Source organism: Sinohyriopsis cumingii, chromosome 17 (assembly GCF_028554795.1).
Source record: "Sinohyriopsis cumingii isolate HCF-2022 chromosome 17, ASM2855479v2, whole genome shotgun sequence".
In the NCBI taxonomy this organism is placed as follows: domain Eukaryota; kingdom Metazoa; phylum Mollusca; class Bivalvia; order Unionida; family Unionidae; genus Sinohyriopsis; species Sinohyriopsis cumingii.
In genome coordinates, this window is record NC_142977.1 from 9,807,102 (window position 1) to 9,832,252 (window position 25,151).

The 25,151-nt window shown below is 37.1% G+C and overlaps 1 long non-coding RNA gene across 1 annotated transcript; it reads right to left on the minus strand.

Moving 5' to 3' along the window:
- Positions 1-1,598: 1,598 nt before the first annotated feature.
- LOC149777728 (uncharacterized) lies at positions 1,599-21,535 on the minus strand. The gene is made up of 3 exons (XR_016415304.1): positions 21,303-21,535; positions 20,471-20,534; positions 1,599-1,879 (listed from the first exon to the last, which is right to left on the minus strand). It is a non-coding gene; the product is annotated as an uncharacterized LOC149777728 (long non-coding RNA).
- Between the last annotated feature and the right edge of the window lie 3,616 nt (positions 21,536-25,151).

Here is a 25,151-nt window from a genome sequence, read left to right on the forward strand (position 1 = left end):
TCTACATACAGATGCTAGCTTGATATGACAGTCAACATGGCGTGTATATACATACAGACGCTAGTTTGCTATGCATGACAACATAGGGTTCATATACAGAGATGCTAGCCTGATATGACAGTCAACATAGAGTCTATATACAGATGCTAGCTTCCTATGATAGTCAAAACTGGGTCCATATACAGATGCTAGCTTGCTACGACAGTGAACATAGGCTCCATATACAGATGCTAGCTTCCTATGACATTCAACATATGGTCCAGATACAGATGTAGCTTGCTATGACAGTCAACATAGGGTCCACATACAGATGCTTTCTTGCTATGACAGTCAACATAGGGTCTATATACAGATGTAGCTTGATCTGACAGTCAACATAGGGTCCACATACAGATGCTAGCCTGCTATGACAGTCAACATAGGGTCCATATACAGATGCATGCTTTCTATGACAGTCAACATAGGGTCCACATACATATGCTAGATTGCTACGACATTCTATATATGGTCCACATTCAGATGCTTGCTTGCTACGACAGTCAACATAGGGTCCATGTACAGATGCTAGTTTGCTATGACAGCCAACCTATGGTCTATATACAGATGCTAGCTTGCTTTAAGAGTTACCATTTGGTCCGCATACTGATGCTAGTTTGCTATATCATTCAACATAGGGTCACAAAGACAAGCTAGCTACCTATGACAGTCAACACAGGGTCTATATATAGATGCCTGATTTCTATGACAGTCAATATAGCGTCTACATACAGACGCTAGCTTGCTATATCATTCAACAAAGGGTCACAAAGACAAGCTAGCTTCCTATGACAGTCAACCAAGGGTCTATATAAAGATGCGAACTTCCTATGACAGTCAACATAGGGTCTATATAAAGATGCCAGCTTTCTATGACAGTCAACATAGGGTCTATATAAAGATGCCAGCTTTCTATTACAGTCAACATAGGGTCTATATAAAGATGCCAGCTTTCTATTACAGTCAACATAGGGTCTATATAAAGATGCCAGCTTCCTATGACAGTCAACATAGGGTCTATATAAAGATGCCAGCTTCCTATGACAGTCAACATAGGGTCTATATAAAGATGCCAGCTTTCTATGACAGTCAACATAGGGTATATATAAAGATGCCAGCTTTCTATTACAGTCAACATAGGGTCTATATAAAGATGCCAGCTTCCTATGACAGTCAACATAGGGTCTATATAAAGATGCCAGCTTTCTATTACAGTCAATATACGGTCGCCATACAGATGCTAGCTTGCTATATAATTCAACACAGGGTCACAAAGACTAGCTAGCTTCCTATGACAGTCCACATAGGGTCTATATAAAGATGCCAGCTTCCTATGACAGTCAACATAAGTCTCTATACAAATGCTAGGTTGCTGTAACATTTACAGTAGATCCACATACAAATGCTAGGTTCCTATAGCATTCAACATAGAGTCCATTTACAGATGCTAGCGTGATATAACAGTCAACATAGAGTCCATTTACAGATGCTAGCTTGCTATAATAGTCAACATATTAACGTTTTTGGCTTATTTGAATCTGAAGAAGTAAACAAATCATATATTCTCCTATTTAATTCATTGATTTTATTTTATTGTGCTTTTACATGTTATTTGTAAAACAATATTTCTATGGAAACCCCAAATAATGTTATGGAGACACTTTTCCTTGGCCTTGTGGTTAATGAACTTAGATGTCTATAAAATATCGTCTCAGTGTTCTTGTAGTATTGGAAAATAAGAAATTACTGATGTACACCTTGGGTAAAATGTGGACTGTTTTTCTCTTTCTCTTTTTTTCTGCATGGTTAATTTCCAGAAATCCACATCAGCAATAGTATGTATCTGTAAAATAAAAATAAAACGTTTTCAATCACATTCACTAACGTCATCCATTTAAAATATGATGGAAAGCATATGTTTAGACAGGACATATAAAACAGGGCATAGCCGGACTGGGGTTGAATTTCGCGAAGACACTGACGTTCTTTTACTATGTTGCAAATTTGCTATTATTTGTTCCTATCGTTACCACCAGTCTTAGAAGAAACAAAAGGTGTGAACATTTGAGTGGATTTGTTTATTTATTTCAATTATTCATTGGAATTAAAAAGTGCACATACTTTGGGATTTGTAGCTGTATTGAATTACTGTGAATTTATTTAAAGACATTTTAGATTATATTATTGTGATACGTCAAAACTTTTGGCACATCTGTAGAACAGTGAACTTCATTACCACGGAATTGTACGGATTACTCGAGAAATATCGTCTTCTGATAGAACTTATAGGACTATTTAGAATTTCACCCACCATATTTATTATTTTAATTTTTCACTTTTTATTTTATGGATAAAATCATATTTAGAATCTTACAAAACTTGTTTGTTTTTCTCTTTCATTTAATCATTATAATACCATATAGTCGAAACAAAAATCAGGAGACGTTCAAATTATGTATTCCTGTCCAGACCTGAAAAATGTTTCTTATTATGTGAAGAGTTTGAAATAGCCACATATGGACGGTCAGTATTATGGTACAAAGCCAATAATAGGTTACCGGACCTTCCTCACTTGCACTTTAACACAATGGCAGAACCCTAAAGGTCAAGAAAACACGCAACCCGATTAATTATGCACACAATTGCAGTACCCAAAAGGCCAAGAATTAATTTCATGCGAACCATTATGCACACAATTGCAGCACCCAAAAGGCAAGAAAAACACTTCTTACGAACAACTATGCAATCAAAAATTGTTATATATATATATATATATATATATATATATATATATATATATATATATATATATATATATATATATATATATATCGATAGATAGATATGCATATATTAGATTAGTAACGTACTTTCTAATTATATTCAGATTTTATATTGTAAACATTCTGAACCTTCCATAATGAAATTTTTTGTTAGGTGATAAGTTTATTTTAGAAAATGCTAATTGCGAGGTAAAGTCAAGTAGAGGACTTTATAATCTTGTTAATCTAGAAATTAATAATTCGTTCTGTAATATCTTAACAGAATCAGTTGTATTATTGTTGTGTCCAGCATATCAACTGGGCTGGAATTTATGTATTCAAATTATTTAATTAATTTTTTTTCTCTGGCAATACAATATTCTTAAAACTAACATTCTTTGAAATAGAGACTTGCATTTATAGTGAAATACAAATAAAGATATATTATTGGAGCATATTATTGTGATTCCACCAAAGACTGTTGGCACATCATCACGACACAGGCCATCACAGGAACATAGACACTTCCAGCGTTTGATTTACTTTGGAATACCACTAAAGTTTATTCAGAACTTTAATCATGACGACTTGTGTTAGAAATTCGTGAATTGTTTGGAATTTAATTCGAAATACCGTAAGCTATTGTTACATGTTTCACTTTGTATTCAATGGAAATAAATTATTTGGTGAATTTTACACATTTTGTTGCTTTTTGCTCTTTTCTATTATTTACTTAAAGACCACAGAGTCGTAATATACAACTTCAAATAAAATCAAAACCTTTCTCTTCTTTGAAGGATTTGTGATGTAGATCGTGTATTGACCCCAAAAATATGAACCAATATAGTGTTTTCTGCCATCGACCACATTTACATCCAAATTCATTCATATTTCTCACCAATATTCGCTTCAGATATTAGTAGTTAATGGGGCCACTTTAGCGACAATGAGACTTTAATGTTAACATTAAAGTCCATTGTCGCTAAGGTGGCCCCATTAACTACTGATATTTTTCCTTTCTTTAAAAAGAAGCCTTTACTGAATGTATTCATAGTTGATTACCAGAGAACGAAGAAGATTGACATATACAGGGGCAGACTATGGGGTATTCCCCTGAATTATGTTAAGGTATCACACCAATAGTGAGTTTTACTGTACATGTTCATATAGTAGAGAAAATCACCACAGTTTTAGAAAACAAATTCAACCATTCTGATTTATCAGTTTCGAAATAAGTTACAGGAATGCGTATCATAAGGCTTTCAATATATTTGTACGGTTTCGACTCAGAAATAATCTCCGCATTTTAAATGGTCTATAAATGATTACAAATTATATCTTGCACACTTTTTCATAAGCACTTTGCTAAGCAACGAAATGGAGATTAACCATTTACCAGTCTTTAAAGTTTTAATTGCTTCTGGACGCAAAAGAATAATTCAAATAACACTGCAAGACACACTGGTTTGTTTTATCGTTATAATCAGAAATATTTGTTCCCCTTTAACAAAATTTATTTATTTATTTATTTATTTATTTATTTATTTATTTATCGTATCCTTATTCATTACGACATGAAAACGATCTATATTTAGAACTCATTTGAATCAAGAACACCAAATCACATAGTTCGGAACATCGCTCGCCATTTTCGTCAAGTCGATAAGTAACCTCGTTGTAGTTGTAGGAATATATTTGATAGCTTACGTTGCAACAGAAAAGGCCGATAATGTTCCAGTTACAACTTAGTCTCCTTTCGCTTTCACAATGTGCCTTATGAATAGAAGTAGATCCATAAATAGTTCTCAATGGCTGCCACTTATACCCGATGTTTCTTTTTTCGACTTAATGCAAAAGGTCGATGATGTTACCATTACTAAACATATTTAAGCGATAATATAGACCGGATTTTCATACCTTGTTTTTCCATCACTGAACGACTGCTTTATACAGGCTAATGGGAATCTAGTCTACAACATTCGAGGGGAAGTAACCCTAGCAGCGGCCAAAGCCAGGAGTGCACCAAGAGTTGTCTGATATAAAAAGGAACAGTCCCTACAGGTAGGGCCCATAATATCTGTCCATATACAGATCAGTCCCTAAAGGGGTGAATCCATAAAATGTTGTCATATACAGACCAGTCCCTACATGAGTGAATCCATACAATCTGTCCATATACAGATCAGTCCCTAAAGGGTTGAATCCATACAATGTGGTTATATACAGACCAGTTCCTACAGGAATGAATCCATACAGTCTGGCCATATACAGACAGTCCCGACAGGAGTGAATACATACAATCTGGCCATATACAGACCAGTCGCTACAGGAGTGAATCCATACAATCTGGCCATATACAGACCAGTCCCTACAGCAGTGAATCCATACAATCTGGCCATATACAGACCAGTCTGTACAGATATTAATCCGTAAAATCTGTTCATATACAGACCAGTCCCTACAGAAGTGAATCCATACAGTCTGGCCATATACAGACCAGTCCCTACAGGAGTGAATCCATACAATGTGGTCATATACAAACCAGTCTCTAAAAAAAAAAATCCATAACATCTGGCAAAATACAAACTAGTCCCTACAGGAGTGAATCCAGAAAATCTGAAAATATTCAGACCAGTCTCTTCAGAGTGAATCCATCAAATCGGGCAATATTAGGTCAAAATACCATATTTAATCATAGCCCATATAACCTACACATGTCCATCAAATCGGGCAATATTAGTTCAAAATAGCACATTTAATCATAGCCCATATAACCTAGACATGTCCATCAAATCGGGCAATATTAGGTCAAAATACCATATTTAATCATAGCCCATATAACCTACACATGTCCATCAAATCGGGCAATATTAGGTCAAAATACCATATTTAATCATAGCCCATATAGCCTACACATGTCCATCAAATCGGGCAATATTAGGTCAAAATACCATATTTAATCATAACCCATATAACCTACACATGTCCATCAAAAACTATTATGAAACGTTTTTGGTGTCAGAAGTTACGAAGTTATGGAGGGCACGAAGCATCAAATGAGAGAAGTCGGGGTTCCCATACGAGACAGGTCATATAAAAAATATGGACCATATTTTGATGGGACTATGGGACTATTGGATGGGACTATTCCCCGCAGTTACTTTAGATGCTAATAACAACAACTTGAACACAAGAGACGTGAATCAGAGATGAAGAATAATTGTGTCAGGTATAGTCATGCTTAAATGCTAAACCCAGTGAACCTGTTAAATTTGTTAGGTATAGTCAAACTTAAATGTTAAACACAGTGTACCTATTAATTTTGTCATGTATAGTCAAACTTGAATGTTAAACACAGTGTACCTATTAATTTTGTCATGTATAGTCAAACTTAAATGTTAAACACAGTGTACCTATTAATTTTGTCATGTATAGTCAAACTTGAATGTTAAACACAGTGTACCTATTAATTTTGTCATGTATAGTCAAACTTAAATGTTAAACACAGTGTACCTATTAATTTTGTCATGTATAGTCAAACTTAAATGTTAAACACAGTGTACCTATTAATTTTGTCATGTATAGTCAAACTTAAATGTTAAACACAGCGTACCTATTAATTTTGTCATGTATAGTCAAACGTAAATGCTAAACACAGTGTACCTATTAATTTTGTCATGTATAGTCAAACTTGAATGTTAAACACAGTGTACCTATTAATTTTGTCATGTATAGTCAAACTTAAATGTTAAACACAGTGTACCTATTACAATTTTTAGGTATAGTCAAACTGTAATGCTAAGCCCAGTATATCTATTAAATTTGTTAGATGTAGTCACGAGAAATTTCTAAACAATGAGTACCTGTTAAATTTCAGTTATCCAAGTTATAGTCACGCCTCAACAGTCTTCTGTCATCATTCATCATGTATATGCTTAAATGCCGAAAGTATGCAGGTAGCAGCTGAATAATGGTTTTGTGACACCGAGAAACCAGTTTTACAATTTCGGAAACGAATTAGTCACTTGGTAAGAACTTCCATATATACGAAAGATAATTTGCTAAATAAAAGAAATCCGCCCTGATAATTTACTAATTCTTTCTAGTATAGAAACAACATGGTAGTATAAATGGACACACACACACACACACACACACACACACACACTGCAAGCATCCTTTCTCGTCACCCTCCATCCTGCACTACAAAACCTCCCAGCTTTTGTCAGTCACAATAGAACATTTTCTGTGCCAAATAGATAAATATATTAATCTTAAATAAAACAACAGCCTGTTCACACAGTAAAAATCATCGTAACAAAATTGTTCTTAAAAAATGACCTTCTCTCTTCCTGTATACGTATGCAAATAATATTAGACAAGGAGCACGATCATCATTGTTTCTACATGTCCGTGAGACTTGATAGTTATTACTGCTTCAACAAGTCTGTGAGACTTGATACAGTTGTTACTGCTTCTACAAGACTGTCAGACTTTACACAGGTATCACTGTTTCTACAAGTCTGTCAGGCTGTACACAGCTATTACTTCTTCTACAAACCGCCCCGGTGACCTAGTGGTACAGTTATTACTGCTTCAACAAGTCTGAGAGATATTACACAATCATTACTGTTTCTACAAGTCTGTGAGACTTTATACAGTTATTACTGCTTCTACAAGTCTGTCAGACTTTATACAGTTGTTACTGCTTCTACAAGTCTGTCAGACTATATACAGGAATCAGTGTTTTTACAAGTCTGTCAGGCTGTACACAGCTATTACTTCTTCTACAAACCGCTACGGTGGCCTAGTGGTTAGAGCGTCAGCCTCGGATGCGGAAGGTCGTGGGTTCGATTCCCGGCCGAGTCATACCAAAGACTTACAAAAAATGGTGCTAACAGCTGCCACGCTTGGCGCTCAGCATAAAGAGGTTAGTGTAAGGTCTAGTCGGCTTGGTGTCAGGATAATGTGACTGGGTGGGACATCATGCTACATGTCTGCGGCATGATGCCCCAGTGCTGGACATCACTATAAACTGTCACACTGTAGACATTGTAGCGATAAGACTGAAAAATTGCTAAAGCTACGTTAAAATCCAAATCACACACACACACACACACACACACACACACACACTGCTTCTACAAGTCTGTCAAACTGTACATAGTTATTGCTATTTCTACAAGTCTGTCAGACTTTATACAGTTATTACTGCTTCTATAAGTCTGTCAGGCTGTACACAGTTGTTACTGCTCCTACAAGTCTGTCAGACCGTACACAGTTATTAACGCTTCTACAAGTCTGTCAGACTGTATGCAGTTATTACTGCTTCTACAAGTCTGTCAAGCTGTACACATCATATATAACATCAACATTCTGCCCAAAGTATCGGAAATGCTGCTGGCATATGCTTTATAAATGAACTCGAACCAGTCCAAACTATATTGATGTTGGTAGCTGCTAACATAGGGGAAAAGAATATTTACTTTAAAATGATAGGCTATCGTCAGGGTCATTTTTGGTGTACGTGACATAAACACGATCACGTGCCCACCCCCACCCCCGTTCGATTTCGCAATTCCGGTTTTTCCATTACTGCGCATTTGTTAGTTTTAATAGAAATTCGTAGAGAGAGATTTCTCAGTTTTTGGCTTTTTACACTGATGTCAAGTTATTTTGTTGTAGCCAGATTTTGAGTTATACTTTTCTTCAGATCAATTGGATTTCAAAAGGATTAATTCTTTTTTCTCTGGATGTATTTTAAGGAGTGCTAACACAGAATTTTTGGAAAGACATTGCTTACAAATTTAATTTGAATTTTCAACACCGGAGTGTCATTATTTGTATTTCTACAAGGAACTGTAGATAAGCTCAGTACTGACTACAGCATACGTCATTGTCACCCATCTTGGTTTTTCCATCAGGATTCGAACTTGAAATTATAACATTTATTACTAGGACGTTTGCAATTTAATTCGTGGATTATTCTTGGATTATTTTTGAATATGATTTTATAACACCGTAAGTTCATATTATTTTTATTTTTACAGAATTTTTCCATGGAAATAAATTATTTGTTAAATTTTAAAAAGCTTGTATTTTTCACTCTTTCTGTGTTACTGTTTATTTAAGCCTAAACACGTAAAAATAATTTTTCGATTCATCGCAGAACTGAAATAGACAATAGGTAAATAGGTCCCCCCAAAAAAGCCAGATCTTATGTAAATGTTATAGATAAATGGTCTTAATGTAAATGTTGTGGGCCAGAAAAAGACAAAGCTATGGAATTTTCCATTCCTGATCTGGCTCCTTTTTGACCTCGTTTCCTTTTATCTGGTGGGCCAGAAATAGACAAGCTATGGAATTTTCCATTTCTGATTTGACTTCTGATTTGGAAGTCAATGACACGACACAAGCAAATTTGGAAAAGAAGTCGATAACACAAAACAAATATTTGTTGCCACGATTGTAGGTGCTCAATAAAAGACATCGGCTAAATTGGTTTACCATTGATGATCGGGCACGACTATTGGAAAGTTTTCGTCGAATGGGTTTGTCTAAAGTGTATGTGGCTTGTTCTTGTAACGATAGTTGCACTTGAGGTAAACGAAGACTTTTCAGGCGAGTTTTGACAGCATGATAAAATGTCTGAACTCCTCCGTATCCCGCAGTATGGAATGGATCGTAGTAAATGCTGACTAGCACATTATCCATCAGGACTTTTTATTTAATAAGTCACCCACTCCTCACTGATGCTACTTTGGCTGGAACGAGGTAGTGGTTTGGAAACGCTTAACGTGTTAGACTTGCCACGGCTGTAGAAGTCGAGTGTAGCGTAGTGGTGGTGGTGATGATGGTAATGGTGTGGCTTTGGTCTTACTTTCTTTTTCACTTCCTGTTTCCCTTTTTCTTTTTGACTTCTGTCGAAGGAGGAGTGGACATAAACTTTGTAACCCACGCTTTGAGTTCTTCTCGTGGTGATGTGGGGGAATGGGTCAACAAGGACGCTGAAATCTTACTAGGGATGAGAGTCGCTGACGTTGTTTGAAAGAATTGTTGTGTCTCTTTTTCTTCAGGCATACGTTGGGCTACATCTGTCGTGGTCACTAAGGGTAGTGGTGGTGAAAGTGGTGACGGACTTTTCATCAGGGACTGAAAAATTTCAGAGTCGGTGAAGCTCTTTCGTTTAAAGCCTTCTGGTGAAAGAGTTCATGTCGTTGCAACATTTGGCCGTACCGTTACGATTTTTCTGCTTCTGACAAATTTCTGTGATCCATCAAAGATTGAATTCGTGTTGTAACTGGGACATCTCGGTCAAATAAGGATTGGAATGTAAATGTGGGGTCTGTTATTCTTGCCAACTATGCAATTCCATCCATCGTTTGTAAGGCACAAAAGTCAATTTTCGTCCATCCATCGGATTCCAAAGATCACGTCTAAGAACTTTTTACCCCAGAGGTCCATTTTATCTTCTTAGTCCTTGTTTATCTTGCTCCCATGAGTCCTCCCAGCATTGTTCACCATAGTCGTTTCAGGAAGGGTCCTAACAACATGGAAAAACTTCATCTGCGTTGTACTATGTTTATCTTTTGACGGATGGGTATTTTCTTCTTGATGATTTGCCGAAGAACGTGTCGATGCTTAGCAAAGCATTCTTTATGATGCTGAGACAAAGGTATCGTGCCTTTCAAGACATTCAGGCAACATTCACACACGGTATTAACGACGTCTTTGGAGGATATTTGAATGAGTTGTTTTTGCATGGGCGGAGGGACTTTGGACAGGACAGACAACACGTCCCAAAGCGTTGATAAACGAGAAGGAAGTCTTTTCATTTTCTTTCCTTTGGTTTTAGAGGAGGGATGAATTCTGGGGGTGATATCTGTGTTTGCTCCGGAGCACAAACACAGTGATACCCATCGTTTACCCCAGATCATTTTTATGGTGGAATGTGTCGCCACCGCTTGTAGGTCCGTCATATCATTTTCGGGGCGGGCATCACGCATCGTGGAGGGGTTCGTAACGGACTCAATCGGGATATTTCTTGCTTCGATAAATCCAGTAAACTCTATAACAGTTACTTTGTTAACAGGAGCCGAAGCAGCTAAAGAGGTGGAAGGTGTCACCGTTGTTGGAGAAGTTCCTGGAGACACGGGCTTCCATTTCTTAAGCTTGATTAGGAAAGACGCTTGTCATCTTATGTTCGGTTGGCATCAGCAGCAACGGATAAGAGGAAGAACCTGAGACTAATAAAGACGTGATCACCGTCGCTGCAGGTCGTGGTTTGGTAATGTAAGGTTGCAACCAGGCCGACGTACCTCACTTGCGGGTAGAAGCTGATTTCTGGTGTCATTTCTGGGGGCCTTTCTTTTTCTTTTTCGGGGCTTGTGACCTTGTCTTGACACCACTGCACTTTTTCTTCTGGGTACGATATTTTCTTGGAGATGATTTTGGGGGAATTGAGATCCTATTTTAAGAGGGAGGGAATGACGCGTCCTAGAGAACCGCTACCTCCAGGTTTCAAAATGATCTGCTTTGTGGTTTGAGTGTCGATGAGGGATCTGCCAGTTGAGTCAAGGCTACTTTGTTTCTGTCAAAAAAACGTTTAGTTTGATGAGTAACATGAATAATACCTTGAAGAAATTGATGTGCTCTCACCGTAAACCATCGTACGATTTGTCTAAGACTGGCTTCTAAGTAACTAACACATTTGTGTTTACTTTTTGTTGTTGCGACTGTTGCCTTACAGGGTACGAATCAGTTTGACGGGCAGATGAGACTGAATGGACGTCATATTGACGATGTGTGAGACAGACCAAAAGGTTTATATAGATTTTACAAGTCCACGATGATGTGTACATGACAGACACCCCCCCACCCCCGTTCTTGGCATCAGTGGTGAAATCGATGGGTACGAAATCGCAAATAATCGGGATTGGGGTGGGTTTTAAATCCACGAGTAAACAGGCGTGAGAGTTTTGAGTGGCATAGTCGTACGCATGAATCACCCAAGGAGTTAATAACTTGTACCTGCGATTTATCTCTAGGGCTTTTAAACACGACCACGTAATAAGCAATGAGACGACTAATGGTGCGATGGGCTTTACTTTGTTGAAACAAATTTTGGGTGATGTAAACAACACTGTTATTAAAATGATGACCTTTACTTGTAAACCAGTTTAATTTCTTCTTTGTCATCTCCTAACATGTTGTCGAAGATGACCAGATGAATCTGACTGGGGTCAGACACGATCCCGTCGTCTTCGCCAGGAATGCCTTCCACAAACACGGTGAATCACCTTGACTTTTCAGTAGGAGACTGTATTCCGATTTTCGCCACTCTTGTAACACCACGCGATACGTTGAGGTGGACGACCGATCAAATGATGCTTATGCTCGACGAAAAGTGTGACAAATTCGGTTTTGCCTAAACCGCTCGGTCCAGGAATTGACATGTCAAACTGATGGTAAAGATACAAGGCCTCCCAACTAGCACGATCTAAGTTTTCTTTGATGACTGTGAAAGTGGAGGAAGAGAGCAGAGACATCAGAGGTTGCCATAGATCAGGGAATGTCACTTTTGAAACGTTTATCTCAAAAACATTGTTAAAATCGAACACGAAAGAAAAACTTAATAAAAGCCAAAGGGTTAGGTACATCTATAAGATGCACATGAAAACGATCAAAGTGGAATATAAACAAGTCACTGTACAACATTTTTGGTAACGAAGTGGTGGTGTCCTAGGGACAGTTTGCAATGTTCATAGAGTATGTACACTTATCACAGTCACACTAGTGTCCTCCCTGAATGGCTTTTCGGGGATATCCATGTCAATGACAATCCTGTCCTGAATGGGCTTGTTTTCATCGGTGTCGCGATCTTCTTCTGGCACTGCGGCTAACACAGGTTTAAAACTTACTTTTTCAGTGGACGTTTGAAATTATGACCACCAATCTTGCGCATAGATTGCCACTTCTTTTGTCCAAGTCTCGAAACCAAGACTTTTCCAGCCAAGTACATCTGACCAATGAGAGTGTAAGTCACAAGATACAACCACATCATCGTAAACATCTTCAGTGACTAAAAGTTGACGAATCATTTTTCTGTACAGGTCGGGAAGTATCGAGATGAAAGCGCAACGCTTTTAACAGAATGAGTCTCGCGTGTACATTTATAGGTACCATCCTCATGTTTATGGGGGTAGGTACTGTCCGTAAAGAGTCCACAAGGAATCGGCTGGTAATCGAATCCTAGAAAGGAAGTCAATTAGACAAACACCATACGTCGACCCCAACTCAATGGACACAGTACTCGTAGTAAGTGTTGGTAATCCTCCAGTCTGAATAGTGTGCTCTTGTCCGTGGGGGTCCCGGTATTCGTAACCTTACACCATACTCTTGGGACCGCCACTAGCAAAACTTAGAATTTTGTCTTCAGGGTGCTCGTCCGTCTAGGCTCTGAAACGGTCTACTTCGATGTCAGGGTGACCGTGCCCCAGGCGATCGATGTAGATACAACTGTCCGTGTCAAAATACAGCACACGATCTCCTAACAGTTCTAAAGCTTCGTACAATTTTCAGCGAGCATGGGTTGTCACGTAGGCCGCAATGATGACATTTCCAAATATGTCAGCGTGTACAAAGTCCAGTTCTTCTTCTTAATTGACTAAGATCAACGCCTGTCTTCGTTTTTTTGGTGTGGTATAAAGTGATGCCCTCCTGCTCCAAGTATTTATCTTTGAATTTCTCTTGGTCTTCGGAAGTTTGGCCCCAGGAAGGGTAGACGCTGCTTCTTGTTTCCGTTTCAGAAAGGCATCCACGTAGTCTGCGAAAATGCCTTTCTGAATCTCGTCACCCATGTGATATTTGAAACAGGTGGCATTCGTTCGTCCTCCATACAAACCGTCCCGTGGGTTCAGTGGTTCAACCTTCTTGTAGCTTTTCACGATACGTTTAAAGTCGGGATAGGTTTTCAAACGGTGCGCATACTCATGGTCTTTTAACATCCTCCGTTTCGGGCATGAGTCTTCATTGTCGCATAAGTAATGTAGCTAGAATAGTGCTTTGACCGAGTTTTGACGTTTGATAAAATTGGTTGTTTGAGGGCCTATTACCCCTTGATTCACTGCGCACAGACGCTAGAGCAACTATATAGGAAATGTGACGTCACAGGTAGCTCTCTTCGGATTGGAAGACAAACTCCGCACTGTGACTGAACTTTGTAACGCGTATTAGGATTGGTGAAAGAACTCAATCCGTTTCGATCCGCTCTTCCACTACAAATAACTGCGGTGCACTTCATTTAAATCACCTGTTCTCGTCACAAGAAGAGGACTAATGTAGAATCGTCTACCCTCCTATTGCCAATGTTGTTCAACCCGGACTATCCCATATATGTCAAATCATCATGGGATATCACCCAGATCACTGAGACGGCCCTATGGAAATGAAGAATATGTGGAGAGACAAGGATGTCTGAAGTGAGTCCTAATCTACGATCTAGAGGTCAGACGAAGTTTGAGGAAGAGAAGAAGATCCGTACTATGCCCTCTATGTTCACTGAGTGGTGTTAGCAACAATACAAAAGACCCTTTTCAGGTCCACCCCAATGCCTCGAAAAGATTTACTTTCTTGCCCAAAATATTTTAGTCGATTTTGTGTGTATGTGTGCGCACGTACGTCTGTGTATGTATGCGTGTGTGCTCTCGTACGTTTGTGTGTATGGGTGCAACTCTGATCTGCCCGATTGAGGTCAGCCACTTGCAACATTGTTGCCAGTGTCCAATACCGTGACGTCACCCCTGTTCAAATCCTATTGTCCCTAGTCAGGCCCACCCATGTTAAATTCTATGGATGATTGGGTCTGTATAGGGACAATGGAAATACCCATATTAAATTTCTCATGTTAAATTTATATTGTCCCCCAAGTCCCGTGGTACTATTTTAACATGAAAGTCCCATTGTCCCACGTTCGCCCCCCCCCCCCCCTTCACTACTTTCGTTATTTTGTGGTCATTTGGTGATTAAAGAAAAGTTATTTCCAGTATTTGCGTGTTTCGGAATCACAACTACTGTTGTCGAGAAGCCTTTGGAAATATGGGAAACTACGGACTCCAAGTCACGCTCGTTCGTGTGTTTGATTTGCTCGGCAGTGAGACCTTTTGCGTGGAACGTTACAATTTAGTACCTATTATGTTCTTCAGTTGCAACAACTCTGACCTTTCTAACTTTCCCTACCACCCACCACCCCTTAAAAGGATTGAGATTGTTACATCTTTCCTTAAGTACTTTCTTCAGAAAAGTTTATGATTCACCATCTGAGTCGTTTTCTCCACCCACTCACCTCTAATATAATCGGTCTTGCAATAATTATAATTGTTGTGCCTTTGTAAAGTTATGATCATTAATCTTCAGACTGGTTATAAAATCATTTGAAACTTAATACAAACTTTCACATTTTCCTCTTATAAGAATCGTTGGTTTTCTCCTGTGGCTTCGGCACAATATAACCTTTAACCTTTAATGTGTTAATATGACCTTTAACTTGAATCAGTATGTAATAATTACTCTACCAATAATATACCCTTTAGCAACTTGTTGTATGGTCACATCGTTGATAAATCAATGTAATTTTCCATGTTTTTTTTTTCGCACAAAAAGGTCAATGAATGCAACCAATTGTTCTCATAGTAGCAATTCATTTTCAATTATATGTTAAATAGAATTTCTGAAAAATTGTTTTTCTGTTCACTTGCAAATATATCTGTGTTCTCCAATATCCAACCTACCAGTGTTGCTATCTTTGTTGGGTTTGGGAGATAGTTATAGGCAGCTGGATATGCTGCTTTACTCTTCAAGGTGTCAAACCTAAGATGTCCACATAGTGCTTTACAGTTTTATATGTCCATATAATGATGTTCAATTTTATTTGTCAACAGAGTGATGTGCTGTTTTATATGTCCACATAGCGATGTGCTGTTTTATATGTCCACATAGCCATGTGCTGTTTAACATGTCCACAGAGTGATGTGCTGTTTTATATGTCCACATAGCGATGTGCTGTTTTATATGTCCACATAGTGATGTGCTGTTTTATATGTTGTTACGAGTCTATGCTCTTAAAATAAGTAACAGAAAAGAGTGACGACAACAGGCATTGTAAAATTTAACCAAAAAATTATTTCCTTAGACTAAAAGGTATTAAACAAAAGTAGACTTACTGTATTGCGAATTAAATCCAAATAGTATTCTAAAAATTAAAAAGCACAATTTCTATCAATGAAAAGTTCTAAGTGAATCACAGTTCAAAATCCCGACGAAAATCCAAAATGGAAGGCGATGACGTATGTAATAGTCAGTGTTGTACTGATGTGTCAACAGCCTCTTGTTGAATCACAGAAAATATTATTCTAGTTTTAGAATTCTATATTAATTCTGTTAAATGTCTTTATCCAAGAATTATCAGAGCACTTTACGATTTCCAGGGAAAGCAATCACTTGAAATTAAATAATTTGAAGAAAATAATTCAGCCCCAAACTGGACATAACATAAAACAACTTGACGTCTCAAGTGTTAAGGCACGACTGATAAATTTCTTATCATAACATTAGTTATAAGACTAACTAAAACGCAAAACAGATTCCCAGATGCTGGTCAAGAGTTTATCCTTCTGGAAGAAACGGAAGTTTGTTTATCAATTGACACGTTCTTTATACCACGTAGTCCAGGTATGACCTTGACTCAACTTACTGATTCTGACTCTGAGACAGAATTTTTTTTAAAGTTGCTTACCAAAACTGTCACTGATTTTGGAACAAGGTCAGCGACAGATACAATGTTTTAATTCTGGACAATGTCAACTCCTGTAGACAATGTTACATTACAATAACATGCAATGGAATATATTTTTTTACATCTAACAAACAAACAATTAAATAAAAAATACATAACAATGTCCACATATTGATGTGCAGTTTTATATGTCCATACACTGATGTACAATTTTAATTGTCAACAGAGTGATGTGAAATTTTACATGTCCACATAATGGTGTGCAGTTTTTTATGCCCACACAGTGCTGTTCAGTCTTATATGTTCATATACTGATGTACAATTGTATATGTCCACATAGTGGTGTGCAGTGTTTTATGCTCACATAGTGCTGTACAGTCTTATATGTCCATATACTGATGTACAATTGCATTTGTCCACATAGTGTAGTCCAGTCTTACATGTCCATATACTAATGTACAATTGTGTATGCCCACATAGTGTAGTCGAGTCTTACATGTCCATATACTGATGTACAATTGTATATGTCCACATAGTGTAGTCCAGTCTGATATCTCCATATATTGATATTTCTCTTGTAATTTTATTTTACTTCTGTGTTAAATTTATATTTGATGTAGCAAGCATGTATGTTTGTGTGTATGTCTAAAAATAATACTTACATCGTACACAGTAGTGTGCAAAAGTACCAACAATTTAATTTTCCAGGCTGGGGGACGGGGCGTTTTGGAGAAAAAATAATTTCGGCTCCTAATTAGAATGAAAAAGTGCCCTACTCTGATGTTTAGAAAGAAAACTAATTTTGTTCAATTAGTTAAAATAAATTAGCTTGCGAGTAAGGCCAGGCCTCCCACTCCCACGAGATTCACTGATCTGTTCCCATCTGTTTTTTCGTCCTATCAAAACTAAATAATAAAATTGATGTCTACATTGTTTTCTACAACACATCATGGTCACGTATTGAATGCATTTACCCTGTTACATGCCTGTTTATTCTTACGTGGTTGATTGGAGCAGCAAGTGTTGCTGACCCGGGTTAGAACTGTATTGGCGTGATATCAGTGATGTTCGCGGGTAGATAACTCTTTCCATGCCCAGAATACTTTGCTCCCATATTTATTAACACAGGTTCAGGCGCACTATAGGACTCAAGGTATTGATGACATGGAAGAATTCGAACCAGTCTAGAAGTGGTTGAAACATACGGGTTTGGTGGACCAAAACTGGTTGATAATGAAGTAAAACGTTTGTAAATAAATCATTTTGAAAGTTTACCTAGTTTTAACTGCAAAGAAATAAAGTTTTATTGATGGAATTTCAATCATTTTACAGTTTTTAAACTGCAAAACTCATGACTGATATTAGTACCTGAGTCACTGATGGGGAATCGAAAACAACGTGTTTCAAACACATGAAGATAAAACGAAAATGCCTCGGCTCCTATTGTATTCTCTACATAAAAGCTGTGATCAGGGATGTGTCCATATTGATAAGTATAGGTCATAAGGGATGTGTCCATATTGATAAATGTAAGTCATAAGGGATGTGTCCATATTGATAAATGTAAGTCATAAGGGATGTGTCCATATTGATAAATGTAAGTCATCATGGGTGTTTCTAGATTGATAAATATAAGGTTGATGATGAACATACTCGAAATTTAAAATTATTGATTTTTTTTATCAAGGTGTTTGCACTGTTACACTATGGGAGCTGAATTTTACCACAAGTCCTTTACGGCTCAAATCTATCAAGGGAAGTAACTTACCATATCAATTTTTTTGTATCTCTGTCATTTACGTCCCTTACTTTGTTCACCTGCTGTCACAACTGGTGTAAGCGTTTGCAGTACTTGTGACATACGGTCATTGAAAGAAATGAAAACCTATCGGTATGATATTTATGTGACGTTAATATCACAGATATTTCGTATTTAAAAAAAAATATGAATACATGTTAATTATTTTATGAATGAAAATTAAACTTAATATCTGGTCGATGTACAATGAGTTTGAACATAAAGCGTTCGTCTCAATTGGCAACGATCGTCCTGGATGCATTCAAAATAAATAAATTCAAAAAAAGTACAAGATAAAGAATAAAAAAAAATGTTTGTCCCAGTGTATTTCTTCCGACTGATATACAGTATTCATTATCAGACTGCACCCTAGGTACATCCCCACCCCCCATATCCATGACGTTATACAAATTCAAGTTCATTGTGTACCTACCTGACCAGTAGCTTTCATTTTGTAAGCAAATAATACACAGTGAATATTTCTCTAATGAGTGTGGGTTAAATATAAGGATCGTTATTGATAGTGGCAAATATGTTTAATTGGGTCTAGGACATTTGAATTTCCCCATGAAGAACCTTTAGTACCTGATGTTCTTTATCATAATGTTAACAACAGATTTTATCTTCTAGAATATTCTAGAAGTGTACTTTTAACCCTTATCCTGGTTCTGCTTTTGTTTCTTAGCTTTTTGTATAATGTCGTTTACTTGAGAAATTAAATATAAAAGATCAAGTATGCAGACACTCTATCCACAACTCTCAGTCGTAAACATGACAAATGTCAGATACACAATATAAATTAAATAAACATAAAAATATATAAACATTTAAAACAAGATAAAAAATAAACTAACAAGTCTTGATAATAATTATTCCGGAAAGACAAAGTGTTCTGTAAGCTCTTCTAAGAAATTAAATGGAAATTAAATGGAAATTGAATGGAAATTAAATGGAAATTATATGGAAATTGAATGGAAATTATATGGAAATTAAATGGAAATTATAGTTAATTTAAGCCTTGGGTTATAATACTGTTATTCAACAAAAAATCTGTTGGTATATCTTCACCTTAGGCCACTATAGGCACATCAACACCTTCAGCACTGGATTTATTTTCGAATACCACTAATGTTTCTTCAGAACTTTAATCGTTAAGACTTGTGTTAGAAACTCTTGGATTATTTGGGATTAATTCGCAATATCGTGAGTTATTTTTACAATTTCAATTTTTTATTCAGGAAAATACATTATTTCTTGAATTTTACAAAACTTACTGGCTTCCGCTCTTTTCTGTTAAGACCATAGAGTCGAAACAATTCAGATATCAAAGAGGTTCTGAGTTTATACATTTAATCAATTTTCTACCAGTTTTTTTAGAAGTTGAAATCTACAGAAAATATTTTCTAGTTATCACAAGCATTACACTAGATATAAATAAAACAATTTCATTGTCTTTCATTTTCCATAAGGATGACACCACATCAACCAGCTTGATGAAAAACGTTTGTCAGCATGGCAGAAGAAGAAAGCCATCAATTAAAAAACACCATTCATATTCGATACACAGTTTACAAAGCTTACAAATCCATTGCTGCTAAGGAATTTTATTATGTCAAACCAATATCAGTACTTATATAATGTGAGCTGATCCTGAACAAAACTGATAATTTCTTCTATGGGATTTTCATTCGTCAACATATATGTTTTAGTGATTAGGAAGTTTTCTATTTTCTGCAGTTTCGATGTAGAATCATTACTGTCATTGAAAATATACTTTGCAAGTTTTGGGATTAGTCTTGTTTTCGACATTGTAGTTTAGCTTTTCCATTTATGAATAAACCAATTTTCAGACATGTTTAATATAGTAACATACACATACCGTAGACGTAAACATGCTATCTTTGTATCTGTCCGATATATTACATAATATTTTCTATATCATAATATTTATTTATGTATGTATGTATGTATGTATGTATGTATGTATGTATGTATGTATATATGCGTGCGTGCGTGCGTGCGTGTGTCTGTGTGTGTGTAATGCTACAATTTACCACAACTATATGCATAACTATAACTTACCCTTACATAGCTTATAATATGCTGATTTTCCATGTATACCATAACATTGCATTTTTTGGCACATCTGGAAACATACAAATTATTAAACTCACACACCAGCAATATCTTTTCCTCGTGATTTTATCAAAGAAACTGTTTGAAGGAAATATAAATCAGAGCTGAAGGACATCACACATATTCGTAATGTTTTAAGTTTTTACACCCTCCTGCTCTGCACTTAATCCCATCTTCCTTTATACCCAGTGGTCTCTCTTTTTTCAGCAATTAAACATTATTTTGTTTGTTGTCCATTCATTCTTGTGAATACATTGTCCAACTGGTTTAGACAGAATTCAGGGCACAACAAAAGCACCTCAAGGCCCCTACAAAAGCAAATGACCTTTAACATCCATCCCTTCACAGAGGAAAGGCATTTAGGATCCATAATCAGTGTTGTCATCTTCACATCTCAACATCACGAAAGATATTATCCCCTCAACCTATCTTTGTAAATGTTACAAGGTGGGATCAATGTTACCTATTTAAAAAATGCAACCTTGTACCTCTACCCCCTACTTCCCTCTGGTCTGCATGCAGGTTTATAATCCTTTGTTGTCATCCATATATCCTTGTCAAACATAATAAGAATAATATAATAACATACCCCTCCCCCTCAGCTGGTATACATGGAGTTCAGGTTGCAACGTTTAGTCCATATACTACGTATATGAATGTAACCTTTGTTCTCCCTCACCCCGAGGAGGGTGATGAGGGCTCGGCTCAGCTGGGGTGGGGCGTCCTCTGGGATTTGAAACTTAACTGTAACATTGTATTATACAACATACCACGTTACCTTTGACCCCCACGTCTCCTTTCATGGAGATTTTATCCAGGATCCGAAACTTTCACTGCCCTCATCTCCATTAGACACGAGACTCAAAATAATCAGTCGCACATCAATCGTGTTGATGGAGTTCAGGTTAAAAGAACAATCGCCAGACGGTTCTACGAAATGACATTATCAATCACAATCAATTCGCTAAAGTGATGTTACCAAAATATGTTTTAGGTCATTGATATGTTGTATTTAGCACATTAAACATTTACATTACACACCTCAACCTACGCGCGTACTATTTTCTTATAGAATGAATTTATCTAATCTCTTGAATGTTGTTAGATGATGCGTGTGTACCATGTGGTTTTTAGCTTGACTCTTTTTTTCGAAATTCTTTATTATATAAATACCCGTGGGGCGCGCGCGTACCCACACACATACAAACACATACTATGTTTGTGTGAGATCCTGTAGAAGTGTTAGATAAATTCGGTCTTCTGTGTGAAGCAGCACAAGCACCAGTTGTGTTGTTAGTTTTGGAATCTCAACGTACACTTTACAAACACTTGACACTTACAAGTCAAACAGGACATGAATGTAAAACTATACAGAAAAAGTATGCAGTATAAAAAGTTCAGATAAAGAAAACGATATATCATTTGTCAAGACCGGCGTATTCATGTTTTTGTATTCAAAAGACGGTAGGTACTGTATGTACTAGTTTATAAGTCGAGTCCAAAAGCAAAATGCACGGACCCAGATCTGCCTGTTCATTACATGTCAGGAGTAATCAGTAAAAAAAAAAAAAAACACATACCTTGACCTGCAGGTGCATTATACGACGATAGATCAGGGTATACGATATTTGCAGTTGCACTTATTAGCGAGTATATATTGGTAATGGTGATCGTATTTACATGCAATTTAAAAAGACATTGTACTGGTGCTTATGTAAATCTTTGATTGGGGGATATGGAAAATACTCGCGCGAAATAAAATGGTAGCTATGTTGACGTAGCATGACTAAAATGACTACATCAAACTTTGGGAATATGCAGTTTGAGTAACATTTAAATTTTTGATGTATCACTCGATATATCAGGCTAAATGAACATTACATAAATGTCTATACTTTTCATCAATCTCAGTGTGACGAAGTATACGGTTGGGGTGGGGTGCTCCCAATATTTTATTTAAACTATTATAGAAATCCCAACCAGGCTCTATGTTGTGGGAAGTTAAATTTAGTGAAAGATAGACGTAAAGCTCCGAGCCCCCTGTCGGCAATGCCGACGGTTAGATGGTTAAATATACAAAAAGGTTGAATTCAATGAATAACAATTTAATAACAAGTCAATAATCAAATGACTCAAATTTCCAATTACACTCCTTCCGCTCGACCTTTTTATAGGCCTATTGCGTCACGTGATTAGTGGTGTGAGATTGATTTCCACATGTCCTTGCATTGCTACTCATCTGTTGTATCATTTATCTTGCTTATTTCTCCCAATTCCTTCTCCTCTTCCGCCTCGACTTTCTCTAGACTCCTTCTCCTCCTCCTCTTCCACCTTCTTCCCCACGACTACACTTCTGTTGACTTCGACTGTCTCAGCTACAGTCTCAATTCCGTCTCCAACTCTTGAAGACTTGGGACCCAGTGGAACCGGAAGTTATCTGTCCCCTAAAAAGCTTCCTGTGAAAACACAAGGACGGTACAATCTTTTTCCTTAGCCCTCTCATCTCACACTACACACAGCCTATCATCAGATAACAGATATTAAATTTCTTCGGTCACGCATTCGTTCACATCGAGATACCCATACTTTCTTGTATGGTAAAACCGTCTTAATACTGCACGTTATCAATTCTTTCTTATACATACATCAACAAATTCCGTCACATCAATACATATTCCTAATTAGGTTATACTAAACAATATCACAATAACCAGACGCATTTTTTTACCTTACAACTCATACAAAGTACGCAAATATTCAAATAACCATGCATGGATATATGCATACATCCATAGTAACTAATCTTATATACTTCAACCATGTTTCCAAATTCGCAATTCAAGCATGTGCAAATTCTAACATAACGCATTAATAAATGCACTGTTTTACTACGCAGTAGCCTAATAGCGAATTACAAAATTAATTCTAACCACAAACTAACAACCTACAAAATTCCGTCTCGAATCCAATAATTCTCCTCTTAAGGTTCAAGCCCATTTCTCAATTTTTGATTTGATATCGCTGTGGACCAATCCAATCAAACTTTGCGGACATTGTCCCCCTCGCTGTCTGTCAACGTGGGGACGGATAAGAACACGCCCCGTTCACCCGTGGACATTCCTTTTAGTCCTTGAACTAACTTTTGAGATATAGGTGTGCTAACGGCAAGCCTTTGTTAAGTGACGCGACCGGTCGCCTTTGTCAACTCAGGTTTCCGGTCTCTGTCATGGTAACCTTGCGTGAGAGTTCAACACTAACCCCGCGGCAACGTTTAAAGATCAAACACAAGGCCGCGGTAATATTCCCAAGACAGGTAGATTATATATTCTACATGACTCTATAGCAAACGTGACACTCAGATAAAAACCCGTCATGTATATGTAGGACAAATTTCTTGGCGGTATGAACCTCTCTTCCTTTCGATACAGAAGGAACACACGAAACATTTAATGATATGAAAGGCTATAATTCTAGAATTAAAGAAATAGAATAAAGTAATCTCATACAAACTTGTGATTCTCAGATTAATTTAAGAATTGACAATAAAAATGCGTTTTCCCGAAGAAAACTCAGTTTCACAGAAAATTCTTATAACTTCACCAATGAGTCATTGCATCTCTGCATGACCCTTCCAGAAACAAAAAGTTAGGAAAAAACGACGACACAACGCTTGAATCTGACCAAAAAAATTTACTAACATTTAGCACACATACTAAAAATTCTCATGAGAATACCAAAAATTGACACATTTCGGTAAAATCTTGGGTTGGGGATGGTCATATTCCTTCCAAACGAAGACATTTTTTCATTGGGTTTGCAAATCGTGCTTTGGAACAACAACATAATCAATGAAAACCACACGGAAACAAGTGATTACCCTCTACATCTTCTCTGGCTAAGGCTTTCTCAAAGTTCTAGACCCCCTGCCTCTTCGACAATTTATTTAACCAAATAAATTATTTATTAATTTTCTTATGAGTCCCTCCGACTTTCTCTCTCGGCAGAAAACTTGGGACTGGTTAATATCGCGATGGAGATTACTTTAAAAACCTGAATTCCGTCTGGGAACACACACACCCTCGTTTAGCCTAGCCAATCAGGACTACTTTTTCTAGCTGCCAAAACTTTGATCACTCCCCATCGGCCGAAAAAACTTGAACTGACTAATATCGCGAGGGAGATTACTTTAAAACCCCGAATACCGTCAGATAACACACACTCATACCGAATACCGTCAGGTAAAACATAATCATACCAAATACCGTCGGATAACAAACACTCACATCGAATACCGTCAGATAACACACACTGATACCGAATACCGTCAGATAACACACACACACAGATACCGAATACTGTCAGATAACACACTCATACCGAATACCGTCAGATATCACACACTCGTGCCGAATACCGTCAAATAATACACACACATTCGTTTAGCTTAGCCAATCAGGATTACTTTCTCTAATCGCCACACATTTTATCACCCCACCGAAGTCAGAATAATCCTCACTAGACAGTCTTTTGTTAATAACTATTCTGGAAAATATCATTTCATGACACCTGTTTCAAAAGGCCCTAGACTTCCTAAAGTTTCCCTTGGTTTTTCTCAACTCTTGACATT